The sequence below is a fragment of the Typopeltis vanoorti genome, chromosome 8 (genome assembly GCF_054136105.1).
Source record: "Typopeltis vanoorti isolate ZY-2024b chromosome 8, IOZ_Tvanoo_1.0, whole genome shotgun sequence".
Classification (NCBI taxonomy): Eukaryota; Metazoa; Arthropoda; class Arachnida; order Uropygi; family Thelyphonidae; genus Typopeltis; species Typopeltis vanoorti.
This window is the reverse complement of record NC_143556.1, coordinates 128,032,358-128,047,705: the sequence shown is the minus strand read 5'-3', so window position 1 is coordinate 128,047,705 and position 15,348 is coordinate 128,032,358. Positions and strand designations below refer to the sequence as shown.

Here is a 15,348-nt window from a genome sequence, read left to right as displayed (position 1 = left end):
TACGAATCTCTTTGCCCACAATGGGATTCGAATCCGCAGCCTGTTGTTGAAGCACTAATACGCTATCCACTTCGGCAACTAGACCGACAATGCTTACCTGATACTGGATTTCATGGATAGTGGACTGGTATTCCTTCACATAAGATTACTTTATTACTTTGGTATGTATTACAAAGTAGTTACGGTATTATACTACCGTTCGGCAACAATCGATTACATCTGGTATGGCAGAATAATTGACGCCATCATATTCACCACTTCACTTTCGAACGTTTTGCGATCAAGATCAAAAATATGTCACCATGAATATGGCATACTGTAGTTGTAAGAAAGAAATTGCCTACCTGGGAAAAATGTTTGTAAATTATTTTCTAGTGCTAAGCAGGATGGTTCTGTTGTAGAGAACGAATTTTTTTCCCAAGCCGCTTCAAGCTTCTAATAATGAGGGTGGTGGTCTCACACACTGGATGTTGAAAATTACTTAGCATTGGAACTTACTTTCAATTACGAGAGTTTTCTATTTGTTTGTTTATTTATCGAAAAAAAAAAAAACCTCTCATGTGGAAAATCCTATGATTTCCATCTAAAATCCGATTTTATACTCAGCCTCGCTTGAAAAACCTAGACATTTTTTCTTATTACTGGAGAAATGTGAACAAAGTCGTTCCAAATGCCATTTATACTTATCTGCGGAGTCGCATATTTTCAATACACAACGACTAATTCTGTCCACTGGTGAAGTAGGCATTTTTGCATTATCATATTTGAACTTGAGATAAAACAACTAAAATAATACTAAAGTTCCTTATCGCTTTCAATCTATGCGATAGCTAAACATTACGATTGCTTCTAGCACGCAATAAGTATATATAATGTTAAAAAATATTGTACTGATTAGGGTTAAACGTAAAATCAATTTAGTGGTGACTGTTCAATTTTTGCAGAAGCTGTAAAAATCCTAGCCATTGTCCAATATATAATGGCTACTGGGAAAACTGAATATCACACCACCAAATGGACTTTACCTTTAACCTTAAGTCAACTGATATGTTAAATATTTTTGAACATTAAGGCTGCTGCGAGAACAATGAACGTTTTGGTATATAGTTGGAAAGTAATTCGTATGGGGTTTCCCCTTTTCCTACCCCGTCCCTGGACGGGTTGAGCTCGAAAGAGACTAGATAAAGGTTCCTCACGTCATGGACGGGAATCGAACCCAGGTCTTTCCGACCGACGGGCTTCGTCTATACCGACTGAGCTACGGAGGCTCGCTGGAAAATAATAAGGTAACCTTACTTATTAGTGGTTTTCGATTTCATGTATTTATATATGTATAATTCAAGTAAGGAATATGGTATGGATTAACCATATTCCTTACTTGAATTATTGTTCCACCCTGTTCCGTCGGATTTAGTGTCGAACGACTGCGTGAAGTTCGAGACCAAATGGTCTAAGCGCAAACTTAGCAGGAATGACTGCAAGTAAACTCTTGATTATCCGACATCTCAGAAATCCATTTACCATTCATTCAGTGGTCACAGTGACGTAGCTAGAGTTTTTGTCACCCGGGTCGGTCCCTGAGTTTTCCACACACCCCCCTCAATACAACCAAAAATACTACAAAAAGTCAAAACGACGTATAGAAAAAGAAATAAAAACACTGCTTATTTTTGAAGTAAAACTTTAATTTCAACATTCTAAAATGTTATTTTTCTTGCTTTTCTGTTAGCAAAATCGTCGACGACATTGGCGAAGTCTATTTCATAGTAATGTAGGCAACTCTTAATCAATTTTATTTAGAAAAAATCCTCTCACAACCAGCAACACTTACAGCAATTGTGAGGAAAATTCGCAGAGTATTCCAATATTTGGAACTGAGTTTTCGAGACTGTATTTTAGAATTAACTGCAAAAGGTCAAAAAGGTTCAAAGTGCCGCCCGGGGCGGACCGTCCCCTCCGCACCCCCCTAGCTACGCCACTGAGTGATCATATCAATAAAATACTCATAACTATTATTACTCCATTCTGTGGTCGAATAACTGATCCCAAGCATTTAGAATCAGTTGGCAGTTCTTCATATTTCTGAGATGAATCTCTCCACTCACTGCATTTCCATCTCTTGTCTTTTAAAAAGTCAATATAACTATTTACTTTAAAATAAGTATATCAATGAACTGCAAGCCACAGGTCCTTCTGCCCAGCACGGAGTTTTCAGATCTTTTTAAAGGAAAAAAAAGTCGTGAGAACTTCCATTTATCAATTAGTGTTTTTGTATGACTTTCTGAACAAAATTATAATTTCGAAAAAAATTATACGAAACTTTGCATGAAAATTCACGCTAAAACTCAGTTTCAACTGTATTTATTGCAGCCCAACCGTTTAGCAGCATCAATTACCCACAAATTATTCGTTTCATAGCCATAGATCCTACAGGCCAACATGTTTCTTCTATTTTCCATCTTCCACCTACTTGTCTTTTGAAACAGCTTTACTCACTCATGCTGTTTCCCTACTAGCTGTTCGAGAAACATTACCAGATTCGCGCTTTTTCCATAACTTCTTCCCGATACACACACTAAAGGTGTTGCAAGCTATTGTGTGGGGGAGGGAAGGAAGAATTGATTTATATAATTGATGTATATGACTTGTGGTGTGGTTATTACATATGAATATGAAAGAATTTTCAGAAAAAAAAAATCGGCTAACGCCTTTTTATTCCCGTATATGCAGGGAGTAGGCGAGGCCGTTTTTAGCCCTATCTAACTTATCTACCTACCTATCTAATTTTAACTGAAAGAAATTTTTCAGTTAAAATTATCATGACCCGTCGTTAAATAGGTCTAAATCTCATTTTAAAAAAATAATAATAAATAAAAAATAAATTAAAAAATGCCGATGGGATTATACGTGCATTTAACTGCATCTTCTATCCAAGTTTTTTTTTTCTCTTTCTCGTTCAACAGGCCTTCCAAAATTGCCTGAAGATAAAGCTCACATTCGTTATCTCCCAATGGTCCAAATTAAAATAAATCATATCACGAATGGATCGAACCGTAATTTCCAGCTTCCTTCTGTGCCTATAAAGGAATCTGCGATAGGTGCAAGAAGGTTTCAACGATTGTCTACTGGGTCTGTGAACTACCCCTTTTGCGTGTTTGGTCTTATTTCTCTAATTCTTGTACCGACAATGAAGACAAAAGTACACCTAAGAGTACCAAAAGAAATGAATCGCTCTGTAAATTTCTTTTGTCGTTCAGAAGATTCGTGACATATTTGGACAATGCAAAAATGATCTTAAATGGTATCTTTAAAATTGTTCTCAAAATCTATACTCTGCAACTTGTTTCTTGTGCTTTTTTTTTCACTCGATTTCTACCAATCATTGTAATATTTAGTTTACAGCCCACTAGATTAGAAGAAATACGATATTGCTACGATAATGCAGTTTCAATTCACTTATCTTCCCATGCTTGAGAGCAAGGATATTTTTAATACCGTGTAAGTTTAATAAATCTTTTTATCCAATGTTCGAAATGCAAGAATATTTAGTTTTCTTGTATTTCTCTGTGCAAAAGAGAAAATATATTTTAAATTCATGGATCGTTCAGTTTCTTAACATAGGAATTCTGTGTACATGTATGTAGTCTTTCAAAACTGACCAAGGAAAATAAGAAATTTTGAGCCTTTTTTTTACCTTAACTACCTCTATAGCAGCCCTACATATAAAGGATGGAAATCTGTAATGTTCTAAGTAATATAGATAATTGGATGGATCTAGGGTTAAATAACACGGGATCACAATAAACAAGATGAGAAAATGGGAAGCTTTTCTTCCAATTTCCATTAAAACTCGATATTAGAGTTGGGAAATTAGACAAGAAACTAGGTACTGTGATACAAGGAAGAATAAACAGTTTTATTTTTCAAAAATATTTTGTTTACATTTAGGGACAGCACCATATGTGAAATGCATTTCTCTTCTTTCTATCCCATCTAACGATCAATCATCATTGTAAAACATTTGTGTCCTTTGCGCTTTGTGTAAAGGAGATGCTCGAAACAGAGCTCGAAAAGAGAGAGATGACAGAAACAAAGTTGGTGGGGAGAAGTGAAAGTAACCAAGAAACGATGTTGGAAGTTTTTTTTCCACTTGGTTAGACTATAAAAAAACCTTAGTATCACCACCTCTGGGTCTGGCTCCCACTGACGAGACCTCAATAAAGGTCGAAACCGGTCTGGGTAGTGGCCCTTCCCTTAATGCATAGTATTATACATATCCGCAAGGAGATGTGCTTTGCATAATGGGAGATACTAAGACAAGTGATGAGAGCTTGGTTCACCTTTACCACGAGTTGCCTCAGTCCTGAAGATACTTCAGACGCAAACTTTGTTTGCTTACACTTGGATAAAGGATTAAGCTAAATTTATTATAACCAAGAAAAGGAAAAGCAAAAAATGCAAGGATATGTTTGAAAATAAATAAATCGCCCAATCAAGAATGGAGGAACATCTTGAATTAAGAAAACCAAACAGTGACGGCTATGTTGGTTTCTAGTATTTTTTATTATTAATTTTCAGAATAATTCCATTATTTCAGATCGATAGAAATAATCCATTTATTTTATTTTTTTGAAAAACTATTCTCCTGTGTTAAAGTTTTTCCAAAAAAAAAAATATATTGTATATATATAATAATCACGGACTGCATTCCCTCCCCTTCTCAGCTATCGAAAATGAATGGAATATCACTATATTTAAAACAAGATTGAGAAAGGTTTTTGTAATTATCATAGTTACGCTTTCAGATTTTGGAATGGATTTTGAAAAGTAGAAGAGTCACTCTTTAGCCTGTAAATATAAAATGCAAGATCAGCATTCAGTTATGGCAGCCCATGGGATAAAAACCTTTTTTTATTAAAAAAAAAAAAATGTAAACAAATTTCTCTGCACGAAAAACCAAACACATTTCACTGTGCGAACAATGTTGCCGTCGCAAATCTGATGTCGGCAATCCCTCTTTTTCAAAGTGGTTTTCGGTGCACTCAAAAACATGTCATTTATATTCCAACAACTTGGAATCCACTTGAATTTATTGATTATTAATACAATAAATCACAATAACAAAGACACTGCGTACTCCTTTTTCTCAATAGCACATATTGCGTTGAACGGAGCTCACTTTAATTGAGATATACTCGGAAGATTAAAAAAAAAAAGTTGTCAGTATTTGAGAATACGGAGAATTCTTTGTTTCCTCAAATGTTCACTTTCAACAATATCATACTCGACTTTTCTAAAAGGAGGCGAGCCTGATATTTTAGTGAACTACTCGTATTATTTATTTAAATCGACTGGTAACATGTTTTTAGCCTGAAGAACATTGTCATTTTCGAAGATGAGAAATCGGTGCAAGGCGATAGGACCAAATGTCATAAATCCTTTATTTTGCCTCCCTCCTCCACATATAATTTTATTCGATGAGTTTAAATGCATACGAAAGCAGAATACCATCTACTTACCACAAAATCCAACACCGAAAGCTTCGGCGTGACCAACCAATATTCTCAAGAATTTTCTCTTAGAGGACCATCGAAAGTATTTGCAGAAAGGGGAGGGGGTGATTACGCCACCTTGTCGAAGTGTTTTCGGTACGTATATAAATATCTCCGAAGTATAAAAAATCGATAGCATAAATTTTATGTTTCGATCTAGTCCTAATTTCATACATAATTACGTGCCTGAACCTGAGTACTCAAATAAAATACTTCCAAGTTCTCTACTAGTAACCTCTCGATTAAAGTGTTGTATTAAAGATCGCCAATTCAGAAGACAAAGCAGCTAAATCAACAGGTACTCAAAATAAAGAGAAACTTTTCAAAAACTAAATTTCTGTATGTCTCTACATAGCTACTCCCATTGCTATTTATTCCACATATTTAGCGTGTTGACATATCTTAACAATGCCAGCTTTCTGTGCATTTAAATATTTTTGCATCAAAATGCATTTAATGACAACAAAGCCATTTGTTGCTGCTGTGGGCGTCACTTGTCTGTCAAACCTGTTTTTCCAACGTCTTTAATCTTAACTCGCCCCGAAGCAATTAAAAAAACAAAAAAAAAACAGAAAATCTTATCTCGGAATATTTCAGCCATCAGAGATCCAAGCGTTGCTTTGCCTAGTCAAAGATCGTGGGTACCCTGACGGCAAACAGGTCTGGCCGAGACCATCCTGTTAGCCACCCGTCAGAGATAGACTACGATATATCAAAGCTCGTTATCTCCCTGCCAGTTACGAGGCTTCTCTTAACCTCGCTATGGGCGGGCTGGGCGGAACAGCCTTCTTGCAACAACTTCTGCCATTGGCTCGAGACGTTCCGCTCAAGCCTCGGGCGACCACAGCAAGCGGAACGGGAGTGTGTCGGAAGCATGCCTGCAGTACTGACGAGTCTTATAACAGCTGCTCTTCTGTGCTGCGATTATTCAGTCCTGGCTTCGAAGTGAGGACGTTTTGCGTGTGCTATTATTATTAAGCAATGCGTTAGTCGAGTGTGCGCGCATGACGACAGATGCTTCGCTAGTGATGCGGATTTGTAATCACGCTAAGTTCAGCTGATGCGTGTTAGGGAGAAGACTTCGACACCATCATGGCACCGTCTTGTTAATAAGGCCGTGAGTCGGCCCAGCGCCGAAAGTTTACGACTTGAGAACAATTAGCAGGACTGTCAGTCCTACCCTGGCTAGCGGCCGAAGCCACGGCAATAATGCGAATCTCCCGCCGTCTGAGATTTGGGTGTGGTGATTTGGCGAGAAGCTTATTTTTGGTCGCGGTCCTCTGGAACGCCAGTGTTATAGGGCTTATCAACGGAAGTGAGCGCACGTGTGAACCGATAAGAATCGAGATGTGCAAAGATTTGGGTTACAACGTGACGGGGATGCCAAATCTCGTGGGCCATGAGTTGCAACAGGATGCCAAACTGCAACTGCATACTTTCAATCCACTCATCCAGTACGGATGTTCCTCTCGTTTAAGGTTCTTTTTGTGTTCAGTGTACGTGCCAATGTGCACGGAGAAAGTCCCTCAACCGATAGGACCGTGTCGTTCGCTGTGCGAAGACGTCAGAGACCGATGTCAACCAGTGCTTCAAGGATTTGGTTTTCCGTGGCCATCGGGATTGAACTGCTCCAAATTTCCACCCGAAAATAACGACCGTCATATGTGTATGGAAGGCCCTGAACCTCTACGGCACGAGAAAAACAAGCCGTATGGACGCGTTCCTGTGAACCGACCGACAAGTGTCTTGACGAGAGAACGAACAGGAATAGTTTCCGTTGGCTATGGAAACTGGCAAAATTCCGAGAAGTCAAGAGGAAACAATTACATTCTGTGCAAAGGCGTGCGACACTCCGAATATTATTATTACATCAACAGAACAGGGAGGTGCGCCCCACTCTGCAACGTGGACATCACGTTTACTGTCGAAAACAAGAAGTTCGCTGAGGTTTGGGTGGCCATCTGGGCCTGCTTGTGCTTTATTTCCACCCTCTTTACTTTCCTCACTTTTCTTGTTGATGCCTCGCGTTTTGCATATCCGGAACGTGTGATCGTCTTCATGAGTTTCAGTTACAACGCTTACAGCATCGCTTATTTCATCCGCCTAATCGCGGGTCGAGAAGAAGTTTCGTGCCACATGGATAGCCAACACGACGTGCCCATTCTCATTCAGGAAGGCTTGGATAACGTCAACTGTACGATCATTTTCGTCCTGCTTTATTTCTTCAGCATGGCCAGTTCCGTGTGGTGGGTTGTGCTGACCGTCACTTGGTTCTTGGCAACCGCTAAAGGATGGACTCACGAGGCCATCGCACGTTACAGTACTTACTTTCACCTGGTAGCATGGGCCTTTCCGTCCGTCGCAACCATCGCAGTGTTAGTGCTCCGAGTAGTGGATGCCGACGAACTTACCGGCACGTGTTTTGTTGGAAACCAAAGTGCTCCGAACTTATTTTATTTCGTTATTCTTCCCTCCCTCGCGTACCTAGCATTTGGAAGTGCGTTCTTGCTGGCGGGTATAGGAGCAGTGTGGCGACTGAGGAAAAAACGCCAACAAACTCAAGTCTTACATCATCCTCATGCACTCTTGAAAAGCGACAGGCAGGAAGTGCTGATGGTCCGAATCGGCATTTTTGCCATTCTGTACGTCGTTCCGGCCATGTGTGTCCTGGGTTCGTATTTCTATGAGTACTTCTATCGGGAACACTGGGTAGCTTCGGGGTCGAATGCACAGCCAAACGTCGAAGTTTTCACCCTAAAGATTTTTATGTCTCTCGCCGTCGGCCTCAGTCCGGGGGTGTGGGTTTTTACAAGTAACAGGCCGCTCACGACGTGGCGGCAGTTGGGAAGACGACTAACTCGGCAGAAACAACCGGTTCCAGCGTACTTGCAAATGATCCCCCAGAAACACCCCGTTCGACCAGAGAAGAGCAGCAAGAGGCCACGGACGAAAGGAGGAAACGAGACGGCAGTTTGACCCCCGGAATCACGTGAACGGAGGTGAAGGTCTCGTACTTTTACATTTTTTTTCTTTCTCGCTCTCCTGATCAGTTTTTAATGTTGCTCGCAGATTGCTCTTTCAACAAAAGACCAGAGTTATCAAACATGCTGCGACTGTATATTTTTTGTATAAATATGATTTGTAAGTAATATGTATATACAGTATATATAATATGCGTGCGAACATGCAAATCCTGTAAAGCGACGTTTAATAATGTATGAAAATACAGAATGTGTACTTTACTACATAGCAATTTGTTTTCTTTGCCATATTGTTGACCATTTCATTATCTTTGAAATTAACAGAATATTCAGTCAACTAGTATCAGAAGCTGCAGACCAACTTGAGCAAGGAAATCGATAGTTTTAATTTTGGAAAATATTTTGACTTGTTACAAGTCATTTTCTATTTTTTAAGAAAGTATTTTTTAAGTACTTACTGAATGGTTAATTAGCAAATTATTGTACTGCCTACCAATACAAAATATATCGTCAATGCATAATTTTTTAAAACTTGTTCTGATATCAATCCCAGTTCTTTAAATTGTTTAAAAAATAAGTGATTACAGGAATATTTCAATGACTGAAATATAGTCTGTTGACCTCTAATTTTGCAAGTTCACTTTACTCCATATCGAATTTTATTATTTCAGCTCTCAGAATTCTAATAACGGACGTTATAATTGATGATCGTTAGCAAAAGATTCCATAACATCGCCGGAGCAAATTGCAAATTTTAGTCGCAGCCAGTTATATTTATTAGCATTTCGTGCTAAGTTACAAATTAAAATAAATGTGTACTTTATTTTAATCATTTCTTTTAGATAGGAACATTTAGAATTTGATTCAAATCGTCGTTTTGGATACAAACTTTACTAACTTGCACCGAAATCTTGTGACCAGTATTTATTTATTTTTTTTTTTTCAAAATTCCGATTTAAATTTTGTCGATAGTTAACTTGCGAAAGTCGACTGTTTATCATATTTTATGCAGTAAGAATTATTTCTTTTTGTCCCGATTGAGCGATTTTTCTTTTATGAATTTTCATTAAGTGAAACAAAAAAAAAAAAAAAAGTCCTCATTTCAAATGACCACTTCCTAAGACGATTGTGTATCGACCGATCACTCCAAGTAGCAAGTTTTAGAGTTCCATCTCCACGAGGACAAAAGAGAGTGCAATTTTGGTCGCTAGGCGTGTATTTGACCCCATTAACTTATTTTTCGATCTACGGGAACTGGCAGGTAATTGCCTGTGGTCGTCCGTCTGACTGGGCTTGTTAATGTATTGTTAGCATAGGTGGCCATTATTCGCAGAGAGCGATTCTCTGTCGTTTAGCAACCCCGAAGCCAAAGTTAATGACAGGGTGCTTTCCTAAGTACACAAGGAAGATATAAGTGTCACGTGATTTGGTACTTTGGAATACGAGATGAGCTGTTACGCACTAAAGTGAACTTGCAACTATGAGGCATGTACTTGCATGCATTTTAAGTTTTTTAAAAAATGCAGTTATTTATGCGGGATTACTTAGTGCTCTATAAGCATGTAAATAAGAAATCCCTCCTTTCACAAAACAAAGAAGAAAAAAAGTTTCATGCCGTAAGTGAACAGGTGAAATTTTAAAACGCGATCCGATTTGATGCAGTGGCTCCAAGTTAAATATTGGAGTTAATCTACTAAATTGCCAACAAACGTTTGTTAGCTTATAGTTAATGCAGAACAGAAACGCGAACATGTAGGGAATCCATGATCATTCTGCTTTTCACTGTGATGCGTTCATTCAGCCTCAATCCACATTCATTGCCAAGTTACTTAACATAACCTTATGGGCCAACAAATTACAAATATTTTCTTTAGTTGTACTTTATAAGAGGTCCAGGGAAATGACAGGTGCAAGGAAATTTATGTGCCATGAGTAGTTTTTAACTACTTAAGGGGGAGGGGGAGTTTGTCTTTTTCAGTACCTTCAATTTCTAGTGCAATCACAAACTTCATTATTACGAAGGGTAAAATTGATAACTGGAAGTTGTTTCGAATTCGACTTGAATTAGTTATTCCCGTACTGAATATATTTAGCAACCACGCATTATGATACACAAACTTTGGAAAATTCTTATTAAGTATTTATTTCTGCTGTAGTGTTCTAAATGGATTATTGTCGTTATCCATTTAGTATCTTGAACAGAGTGCAATATGTGGGATTTACACAGTTTGCTTCTATCCATTCATCTGCGTTCCTTCAATCTGAAGGCCACATTCGCAGCAAAGAGTTCCTGGCGTTTCTTTACAGGCTACGAAACCCTCACACCATATGTTTTCGGAAGGTCTTAGTAAATTCTAACTACACTTTTTTTTTTCTCCTCACTATTCGTCTTGGATTAAGAATGCGAATTTTCGCTAAAGTTGATCTCCATATATTTGTAGAAGAACCAGACTTTCCTTGTGCATATTGTCATTCCAGAGCTACATGATAAAAAAAAAAATTTAATTTATTATTTATTTATTTATTTTATTACGCCAATGTCCAATTCACAAAAATTTCGTTTTCTAATTTCTATATTAACGTTATGAGTTAATGAAGGTTTGTAAGGTTTTTTTTTTTTTTAATCTCCATTGAAACTTTCACTGAATTCAACTTCGAAGTGATCTATTGCAGTAAATTATTTTCGCACAGGTATGAATATCTTTCAATTTTGATGTGCTATCCAGTTCAACTTATACGTCTCGTTTTTCGAATCCTTCGGTCAACATCCCTATTTGCTCATTAGTCTGCAGATAAAATGCTAAAATTGAAGCAGTTGATTCATTCATTTTTAATTGACCTTGTTCACATTTGCGATGCTTTCGTTTTATTTGCATTTATTTTTAAAACCAATTTTTTATCGATTATTTTTGCAATGCGCTTAGTTTATTTCGAATATCATGATGTATGAGAGATATCAGACATTTATCATCTGTATAAACTTAGGTCTCTCCGAGTTTTAATCTTCCATGATACTTCACTTGATATGTCATTTTTACCTGTTTTAAAATGATCTAGCATCATGATCTCCCTTATGAATGGCAAGGGAGATAAACTTCCGTGTAATACCCACATATAGCTTCGAAAGATTATTCTTGCTTGATATCCATTAGTACAATACATAACACTGGAATTTATTGTAAACAATAATTACAATTATTATAATTCATAATTATTTTTCTTCCTGTGGCTTTCCTTTAAGTGCAATTCACAAACACATCAATTAAATCAAAAGTTTTTCAAACAGTCAGTATAAAGGCAAATTAAATTCACGAAATTGTTATCCTTAAAGCATGAATGTGGTAAACTAAACAACAAGAAAGCCTGCGTAATTAGGTCGGTTGGCTGGAAAGACATGAGTACAAATTCCGTCACAATTGAGGGCTAGCTAGTTGGTCTCATACGTGATAAGGTTTTCCTTCGGCCACCAGGCAAACCAGCCAAGTGAACACATGCGATTTATACACAAAAATATAGACTAACTCACATTTTCCTAAAATTATAATTGCGCAAGCCAAGGATACTTGGAAGGTCACGGGCCTTAAATTTAGGCTTGTAAGTAATGCGGCTTATTATCAATATACTTCACTTATGGCATTTATTTCGAATTTGTTGACTATTATAATGTAAAATAAATGAGTTAGGTTGACTATTATAATATAAAATAAATGAGTTAGGTTGACTATTATAATATAAAATAAATGAGCATGACTCATTTATTTTATTGGTTGACTATTATAATGTAAAATAAATGAGCAAAAAGTGCATTTTCAATGCACTTTTTGCTCCGATATTTGGGCCCTCCTATGAAGCTTATGTGAATCCCAGCCACGAAAGGCAGAAGCCAACAATACATTTAATATCACGGGTGCAACACGGATTAGATCATTCAGAAACCCTGCTTTTGAAACTAAACTCATAAAAGCCACTTCAAGCTTCCAAAAAGCAGAAAAGTGGTGGTCTTACATCTAGCGGTGAAATTTATTTACTATAAAATCATTCAAAAACATTGGCTGAATTTAAGTAGTAGTTCATATTTTGGAACTTCTCCGTTTTTCACATATCATATTAAAATATTAATTTTAAGAATACTGACTTGTGCCACGATATCCTTTCACATTCTCCAATAATTCAAAACTCGGAGCAACTTCTTGAAAAACAAAGTAGGATTACTCGGTCAAAAGTCTGAGTTACGTTTTCATTGGCAGGATTCTCGTGAAATTTGACTTTCTCCACTTTATAATGAATTACTATTTCAGTATTTCGAAATAAGTAAAATTCAAGCACACCCAATTATTAAAAATTAATAGAATCACCATATATAATTTAATGAAAAACTAAACATTATTTTACCTACTGAATTAAAGCATCATTTCTTTGTTAAACCAAGGTGATTACTTTTTTTAATAAAAAAATTATTAGGATTAACTAACCTAGTTGAAGACGCTGAGAAAGAAAATGCTGTTATTACATCAAATTTACCAATATTTTAAAATCATTTAAATTAGAAATGCAATCGATCCTGCACATTTAAAAAAAAAAAAAAGACGAAGCATTCATTTTTTCATGCATTAGCCTTCACAAATATGTCCCATTTTCTTAATAGAATATGGATCATATTTTTGAAGTCTCAATTGGGTTCGTGCAGAATCTTGCAAAACTTTTTTTTTTATTGAAACTGCATAAGTTATGTAATTTCTGTATAAGTTCAGGATACTCTGACACAAGATTAGTTTCCATGACGAACGCTTTCATAAACTGTCTTATATTATATTCCTAAAAGAGATCAATAAATAGCAGCATATGGAACCCGAAAGTTGTTTCCAAATTATGCCTTTTAACTAAATACATTAAAAGAGTTTCCCTATTACCAGAGTGTGTGATTAATAAATCAATGTATAAAGCATTGTTATTTTTATTTAAATAAAAAAAGAGGGATATAAATTAATTCTGATGCCTCACGCGTATGTGTAAATGTTCTTTTAAGAACCGAACAGCCAAAAAAAATGGAAAGGCAACAAACAAAATTATTTTCATGTTTTGTCCTATTAATGGTTTCCAACCAAGTATTGTGGAGACGTCCTTTACCCTTAGGAACAGCTTCACTGCATTCCGTTTCTTCTCATTAAATAATTTTCGCATTTAATTACCAGAAACAGTCATAAAGTGCATTAAAGATATATAAATGCGGCTAACGCATGAAAATTAATATTCTTAATGTTAATTTTCATGCGTTCTATTAATTTTCAATAATTAATATTCCTTTTGAAAAATATGAAGTGCATTTTTCTAACTTACACCCAAAATATATCAATGTTTTTAAATGATATGATATATAGTTGTTTTTTTACCTTTCGGAAAATGGTTTCTCTTCTCGTAATGTTCCTTAATTTAGAGCATTCGCACATATATAAGTCTTGTCATCACTGTGTCCCATACTTTGCTTGGGCCTAACTTCCTGGTTATGCCTTTTGAGAAGAAGGAAAATTACATAAAATTATGATTTTGCTTTCTTGTGTGTGCACGAAAATTTAATTGGAGCTTGGCTCCTTTAAATGCTCAATATAGAATTTGTTACGATGTTACTGATTCCAAATGCTTAGAGTAAGCTATGTTTTTTCTTCTGTCTTAATGAAAATTAAAAGAAATCAAGGCAAACGAAACGATGTTCTTGTACATAATGTAATTAATAAAAGTTATGTGAAATTTTCCATCTCTTGTAATAATCTTAATTGATCTGTCAATAATATTTCAATTTAAACTGAAACTTTTGTGTGTCTGCTTTATTCTGCATTTCATCTCACACTAAAACAAGCAATTGGCCTTATTACATTTTGACAGAATGGCACACGCTAAATACAGCGTTTCCATTTGAAAACAGAACACAAATGAATCTACTGAAAAGAGCATTCAACGTCAAGTTGAGTTTAACAAATACTTCATTAATATTTTTCACTATTTGTTAATTGCTAAACTGATGGCTACTGCTGAAGTGAAAGACAGAAACCCTTTCTCTTTGGAAAGAAACACGAGAACTCGCTGATTGCCAAAATAGTCACATAAACTAGTAAAGTATCAACTCAATAGCAGTTTTTTCCTTCTCTCTCTCTCCCCCCCCCCAATTTGTACAACTAACTCAAAATAATCCTGCAGTTTTAAATTATATATCTGAATCTTAGTATTTTGGTGGGAATGAGAAGCTTGCTCAATAGTTAAAAACTGTAGGTTAACTTCTTCGTCCTTAGCTAAATGCATACCATTCTTACTAATGTAAGAATGGTATTCATTTGTAGTACATGAAGTGTGTATGACAACTTCAACGCAACTTTTCAATTATGTTATTACATTCAATGGTATTGACAACATGGTAATCCATAAGGAAAAAAAAAAAAAAGCAGGCAACTCGAAACTTCTGGGCTGGAGAGTGTCCATATGCTGTGATAGATCAAGTTGCGTGACTGTCGCTGAAACGTCGGTGGTAACGTCAACTGAAGATCAATCCAAAGATACTGAGTATGCAATAGGTGTAAATATGGTTAAATATCGGCCTTGGATCGTGAGTTGGACATTCCTGTTTAAAGGTCAGAAACTGAGTTAATGAATCGACAATACAGTAAGCTGTTCAATATTCCAAGACTATCAGAGCAGATATTGTGGGGCACTCGTTTGATATCTTACACTGAACGATCTCATGAACCATACCAGATCAATAAATCAGAAAAATAGAAAACAGATCTCTTAAAAAATAAATAAAAACTTGGCACGATTTTTTTTTT

At 36.3% G+C, this 15,348-nt stretch overlaps 1 pseudogene; it reads left to right on the top strand.

Moving 5' to 3' along the window:
- Positions 1-6,441: 6,441 nt before the first annotated feature.
- Positions 6,442-14,339, top strand: LOC150104342 (frizzled-4 pseudogene; annotated as a pseudogene).
- Positions 14,340-15,348: the final 1,009 nt, after the last annotated feature.